Below are 7,477 nucleotides of genomic sequence, written 5' to 3' on the forward strand. Positions count from 1 at the left end.
CCCCCGCCAGTTCTTTGTCCCACAGCAGGGTGCAGAGGTTTAAAAACCTTCTTTCTTAATCACTCTCCTTCTAAAAACAGAGAAAACACAGCCTCTTGGGAGCAATTAGCTGTGAGAAAAGCATTTCTCAAACAATTGCCAGGAAATATTGTCTTGACCGATATTCCTGATGTAACACTGTCGTTCTCAGTACTGTTATTCTAACATACTCAACTGAAAAAACAGCAGGATACAGATCTGTAACGAATGATCTGCAGCTTACCACCTAGCTTACCTTTTTATATTCATTTGCTTTCAGTTTGTGTCCTCCCCCCACCCCCTGGAGCCATTCTGTTTAGGAGAGTGAAGAATTATTTGTGACTCTCCTCTTGTGAGTAGTATCAGGCCAAGACTGTGACAAGGCACGGCTGAAAATTAAGGTTATGCCTCTGCTGCCTGGGTTCCTGATTGAAATTCAGTGTTGTGTGCTGTGGAGGGGATCAGGCTGCACGCTTACAGCGATCCTTCCTAGCCTTAAAGCCTGGCAGCCTGAGAGTACGTGAGGTTGGTGAAGCCTGAATTTCAGTGGGAGCAGCTGGAAAGCAGGTATACATGAAGCAGGCAGCAGAAAGGCACTGAGACCAGGGTCTTGACCCTGAAAGCCCTCTCCCCATTTTTGTATTCATGGAAGATGGACCAGGCTGTAGGGTGGGGACAGGTTGGAGGAATGGTGGTAAACTTGAAGTGCTAAAAGCCAGTGTTAGCAGTGGCTAGGAACTGCTACTAGCTATCCAGATAGCTGTGTGTACACATGTGCGTGCCCATTCGCATGCACAGCCATAGCTGTTTGTATTGTGTGGTTCAAATTTTGTCCCTCCTTACATAAATTTGTGGAGATTTGAGAAGCGAGCCTTGCTCTGTGGGACAGGGTGTGAACTGAAGCACCTTCTGGAAGACAGACAGCAGTGTAATCCTTTCATTCAACCATGTCTGCAGCTGCTTTTTATAAACTTGGCATAAATACATACTCAGTGAAGCCAGGCCTGTGTAGCTGGAAAATATTTTCCACCATCCAAAAAAACCAGAAGATTGGAAAAAGAGCCCAGAAATTGTGCATAACATGGAATGGCCTCACTTGTGGTTTTTTTCCATGACTTCCTCAGCTCATTTTTCTGCTGCCAATTTTAGAAGCCCATAAGTCATACTTGTTAAACTTTCTCAGTTAAAATGTAACTCTAAGAACAAAGTCATATGATACGTTGCAGCCAAATAATCCTCCCAGAGCCTCTGACTGGAGAAAAGCTACCCCGATCTGGCCAGCTTGCAAACCCGCATGGGCTCCTGTCCCAGGAGAGGCAGGGCTGAGGGGCAGGTTCACTGCCTGGGGCTCAGCTGTGCTGCCTGCATGGGTGATGGCTTCCCAGTGGACTTCAGCAATGTCTCCCTGCTTTTGCCAGGGTGGTCAGGCAAAAATTTCAGCTCCTCCTCTAGATGGACTTTAGGCAAGAGGCTGAGCAGAGGAGGGAGCGAGGGGAGGCAGCACAGAGGGTTTGGCAGTGGAGGAAGGTGCTGCTGTGCTCAGGGGGAAGGAGCTGAGGGGTGAGAAAACAGCAGGTTGCCAAAAGCGAAAGTGAATTTGCTGGAGGGTTTGAAGAAAGGACATCCTCATTCTCATTCAGTGCCTTTTTAAGTGTTGAATCAATATGGAAGTACATTCATGCCAGGAGCAATACTTTTGTTTGCCAGTTTTCCCCTATTTTATAGGGTGATTTTGCTTACACCACGCCTCAAATGACTATTTTGAAGTGCCATCCCTTGTCCAGGGTCTGCTCTGAGCCCTTGCAAAGACCAGATTCCCAGTCACTGCTGGGAGGATGTCACTCTAAATTTACGCTTGGCAGTAGCCAAGAGTGGGATCTGGCTGTTGGCCATGCTGGCAGTGGTGCTCCAGCCCACCTGCGCTGGCAGTGCTGGCCTGGGCTCCTGTGACCTGCTGCTGGCTTGGGAAGGTAGGGAGTCCTGGTATCCCATGGGCTACCTTGGGCGGCCTCTGTACCCAGAGCGTGCAAGGCCAGCAGGGTGTGAGGGACTGGAGCCGGCAGAGGAGAGGCAGGGGAGAGGCAGAGGAGAGGAGGGAGTGGAAGTGTGAGGGGCTTCATCTGCCCAAAGTTCCAGCCCTGCCTCCCCCTTGTGCTTGAGGGCGGAGCAGCATGAAAAAGCTCCCTCTGGAAAAAAAAAGAAATAAAATACTTATGTTTTCCCTCTAAATATCAGCTTTTGAGTTTGGTTCTGGCCCTTGATGGAAACTGGGAGAGTGTCTGGAGGAAGTCCGGGGAACCACGCTGCGGCGCAGCGGCTGCCGGGAGCGGTGGGCCCCAGAGACCGCCTTTCTGCGGCAGGGCGTAACGCCCTCGCGAAGCCTGTGTGGTCTTCACGGGAAGGGAGGAACTGAGCAAACCCACTGGAAACCAGCAAGGGTGTTGTAATGTTTTTTGGACGGCCTGCTTCAAAAAACAGTGACTGCCTCTCTCGCTCTCTCTCGCTCTCTCTCACTCTCTCGCTCTCCCCCTCTCCCTCCCTGGCAGCTGCTTCCCGTGCCATGACTTTGAGGGAGGTGGTGGTGACTGATGTAACCGCGGCCAGGGAGAGTCACTTGCCCAATGTGCAGAGGCTGGACGGTGGCCAGAGAAATTTGCTAAGGCTGGGTTTTCTCACAACGAGCTCCCTGTGCCTCCGCACATACCTGTAACTGGGCCAGGTGCTTGGCACGGCCGCCTCCCCAGCCGAGTACACGAGGTGGCAGAACTACTCAAGCCAGGAGGAGGAGAAGAAGGAGAAAAGGAGGAAAATGTTGTTCTTTTCCCACATGAATGCAGACCCAATAACATACCTAGGCACACATTGTTTGTGTCACCATGTTGTAATTAATAACACTGTCTGTTCACTGAGGCCAGCTGTTCTTTGTGCTCATGGCTGGAGTGTGGGGGAGATAGTGAGGAGAGGCCTAGCAGGTTTTTTGCTGGATCACCACCTTTAAGTTATTGTGACAGACCTTTAAAAGGATGTCTTTGTATAAACTGGAATATAATGCTCAGCTGGGCTCTTAAATTCTGGCTCTGTTGAGAAAAGAGATCCTTTCATATCGATTGTCATTTTGTATGCAGTTCAGGCACCAACTTGTAGAAAATCTGGGCCAAGAGAGATATCATTAGGTATTTATGGGGGTTTGGTTGGCTCAGCAGTCAATTTTTCCATTGTCATGCCGTGACAGTAGTGCATTACATACACCCTCAGGAGACATCCTTCTGCTACCACAACAATAAAGGACTTTTTTTTCTTTTTCTGACTCATCTTCAGCTTGAAAAAAAAATGCCAACCACCACCAGTAAATATAATTAGCAACAGGCAGATACACTTTAGGTAGCTTTCAGAACCCATTGGGATAGTTCCTGTTAAAATATATTCTTATGGTTGCTCACCCATGCTTGGACCTCCAGCTGCATTCCTGATTATACTTAGATGTTTTAACATAGCCTGGTAATATTGTAGGCTGAGGAGCCATTTCTAATTTGGACAAAGAGGAGGAATATATTTCATGCTGGGATCGTCTTTCATGCACACGCAGGAGTTTTGGCCAGACTCACAAGGCAGGGGAGTACAAATGGCTGTGCTGTGCCGGATGCGAGGTCTGCTTAGCTCTTTATCCTGCCTCTGACAGGGGCCAGCAGCGGATGCTGCGGGAAGGAGGACAAGGAGCAGAGCAAGTCTAGACTTATTCTGCCCCAATGTGCCCTCTTGGCTCCCTGCAAGCTATTCTCATTCACCAAAGGGCAAGGGAAGAGGGAACTTCTTCCTTAGGCCTGTTCCCCAGCCTCTTCAGGTCCCTGCTGTGCAGTGGCCCTTGTTTGTTTTGCTTCCCAGATGTGGCTTTGGGTGGGGTGGAGCACAGACCGAGGTCTGCTCAGCTTTGCTTTGCATCCACTTGGTCACGTGAGGATGTCTGGGTTAAATGTGTCCTGGCCCCCTCAGTATTTCCCTTATGTAAGCGTGGTGGAGCTGGAAGCAGGTGGCATACAGCTGGGCTCTGCTCTCTGCCAGGTGGGTGTTCCCTTACACTGCAGGCCGAAGTCTGTGCCATCCCAGTTAGGGGCTACTGCCTGTCCTGTTTGTCCCACTGGAGCACTGTGAAGCCAGGACACAATCTTTGGGTCCAAATTTCACCTTGGGGTGAGGGCTGACATCAGTCACATGACTGTGAGCAAGCCAACTGGGAGATTGTATGGCTTTGTTATTTATTTATTTATTTTAGCCTGTGACTAAGATGGGGGAGTATTTGGATGGAGCCACTCCTCCCAGAAATTGCTGTTTATATTTCAGTCTCCTGAGCAGAGTCTGTCATATCTGAAGTGCTCATGGCCCAGCAGTGGTATGTGGGCTCTGCTGGCATGTCCTCACATAACCTGGCATTCACACTGCTGGACAGAGTGTGGGCTGGTTGTTTGCTCACCCCGAATGCAAATGAGCAGAAGTTTCCCTCTGTATTCCTGATTGCTGAGCTCAGAGGGGTGGAGGAGAAGGAAGATCTTGCAAGCTTCCCTCTGAAAAGTGGCCAAGGATTGAGTAGGGCCAAACCTGGGGTTACACTGAGAAAAATGAGACAGTATGGGTGGGATGGTGGCCCTACAGCCAGGGACAATATTGCAGGGCTCACTGGTGTAGCATGTGTTCAGCACAGTCACTTGTAGCACTGCTGTGTGTGTAAGCAAGTGAGTACCTGCTGCCATGTGATCAAAAGGAGAGATGTTTTTAGAAACATGCGAGGGTGGTGTGATAAAACAAGTCAGCTGAAGCATCCCTAGCTTGTAGGACACCTGTAGGCTAGTAGGCACAAATGAAACTGCACAGAAACTCCTCAAATATCAAGCTGGTGTTTACTTCATTATCTCTACCTAATTCCACCTGTGTAAGCTACTTATTTCTTTGGGATCTCATCAATTCAAGATACTGGTTGTAGACACACCTAATCTCTGGAGGAAGGACAGAGCCAGCTCAGACAACTTTACGGGAAAATGGTTTCCCAAAGCAAGGGTCTTTGCCCCTGTGGCAGGGCAGAGGTCAATACAAAGAACTAGCCATGAAGAATGTAAAGCCTAGGGCTTTAAACAGCATTTGACTAGGTGGCTAGCAAAGTAATGGTATATGGGGAAATAGGATTTTGTATTCTTGAGCCAAGGAAAGTTTGGGGAATCCTGTCCCCATATGTCATCAGCTGCTAAAACAAGTCTTCTGGAAATGCAAAACTCTGTCTCTCCCTCTCCTTGCCCTATAGCAATGTAAGTAGCACAACTTCATCTGAGTTTTGTGATAAATGAGTAATCCTGCCTCCAAGGCTGTCTGGGACTTCTGCACCACATCCTTGCTCCAGCTTGTAACTCAGCACAGTATTTTATAATGTCTGGGATAGAGATAATTTCTTCTGTGTAGTGTGCTGTGGTATGTTCATTTGGCACAATGCTGTCTATGAGGTGAGAAGTGGGGCAAGACTCCTCTTGGCCATCGGTATTGGGCATTTTCTGGCTTAGCACTTCCTAATTCTTCAGTAAGTCCCCTGATCAGCTAATGACTGAGGTCAGGCCTGTTAGCTGTTGGTCAGCAAACTAAAACCTGTTTTTTTTTCCCTGAGCCAAGTTTGTAAAGCAGGCATAGACCAAAACTTTAAAGCTGACATGGCAAAGGCTAGAAAATGGGAAGAAACCAATGCCAGCTCAAGTGAAGTGGTGCTCTCATTTCCAGCAGGGAGGACTTTGACATTCTAAACCAGCAGCTCAGCCATGGCACTGCAGCAGAAACCTTCCAGAGAAAGAGGACTGTGGAAACTTGCCTTGTGTTGGTGGTACTTCCTGGTCAGGGCCCAGCAGCTGTGGGACTGCGGGGAAGGTTTGTGTGGTGCTTGCTCATGTGTTTGGTGAAGGATCTGCAGGCTCCAAGCTGCCCTCCTGTTTGTGAGCTCCTTAATCTATGTTTTCAATGGTAACTGGGGGAGAGGAAAAGCAGCTTTCTAGCCATGTTGAGGTTGATCTTTTTACAGTGAAGAAAGACCTACATATTAGTGGTTCTCAGAGATGCTGAGTGAGAGGTTTGGTCTTGGGAACACCTATGCAAAGATGGGGTATTTCCAAGGAGGTAACTGTGTGAAACTGGTGTAAATGAGGCCAGGATCATGGGGTTCTGTTCTCCAAATATGAATTTTATATTGAGGTCAGTGGGAGGCAGAGGTGTATCAATCTTTGGGTGCATGGGGGTTTTTGCCACTGCTTGAGCACAATGGAGAACCTTGGGGAACTATTTATGAGTGAGTTGACTACCTGCACCTTGCCTGATTTATGTCCTTCTGGCTTGTGCTGATGCACAGCCAGACATTGGCAGCTTTCTTTGTGTCTAGATCACTGCTTCCATGTGGTTAAACATGCAAAGTGTCTTTTAGAGAGAAGGAATGGGGTTAGGAAGAGGAAGGTGCTGTGTGAGACTTAGTTTGCATTATTGAATCACGCTGGGCTTGGTTTGGTAATTCCCTCTCTCTGGCCCAGAGTTTCAGTGGTTTCATGTTTCAGCCCAGCACAGGATCAGTAAGTCCATTCTTCCAGGAAGGTCAGACTTACTTTTGATCCATCCCTCCCCCTTCTCCCTGGGATACTAAGGGTGTTTAACAGCAACAAGGGTTCAGGGTGCAGTGTGAGCAGTAGGAAGCACTTTTGCTTCCTGTCAGTTTCTTGTCCTTCTGCGAGCAGGCAGGGACATCTGTCTCCTTTCCCCATGTAACCACTGAAGTGTCCAGCTGCCCCTATGGGGGTTTGGCTGCCTGTGCCTCAAATGGAAGTCAAGGCCAGTTGTGAGTACTCATGACCTCCCAGGACTGGCCCTTGGCATAGTTTTCTCTCTGGCCTCACCAGCTCAGGAGGAGCCCCATCCAGTCATGACAAATTTGGAGGATGTGCTTTTACTGACAGTGCCTAAGGAAAATTTGTGGTGGCAGATGACAGTGCACTTGTGTCTTAAGCTTGCTCTGTGGTACTGAAGGACAATTACTGAAATGAATAAATAAATGTAGCAAAAAAAAAAAAAAAATTAAGGAAAGAAAACAGCTCAAGGGGAAAGTTACGGACTTAGCCATCAGCCGGGTTTCATTCATTTTGGGCTGGGTGACAGCCACAAGTTCAGAATTCAGTGACATTCAAACCTTTCTCTACAGGTGAAGGGACACAAAATGGGATCTAATTTGTTCTTCATGGGGCATCACTTTTTGCTGTTCTCCTTTGTTTTTTATTTGGCAAGGAACTACAGGTAATTTATGTCAATGTCATCAAAGAGTCATTCTTGTTACTCACGAATGTGACCTTGTATCCAGCTAAAAGGGTTATAGCGGGTAACCAGTGAGATGCTCAACTTACATCCACAGGGCAGATTTTCCAAGCAGCAGCTATACTGGCAGGGCTACCTG

This window comes from Corvus brachyrhynchos, unplaced genomic scaffold, assembly GCF_000691975.1.
Source record: "Corvus brachyrhynchos isolate BGI_N302 unplaced genomic scaffold, ASM69197v1 scaffold70, whole genome shotgun sequence".
Classification (NCBI taxonomy): domain Eukaryota; kingdom Metazoa; phylum Chordata; class Aves; order Passeriformes; family Corvidae; genus Corvus; species Corvus brachyrhynchos.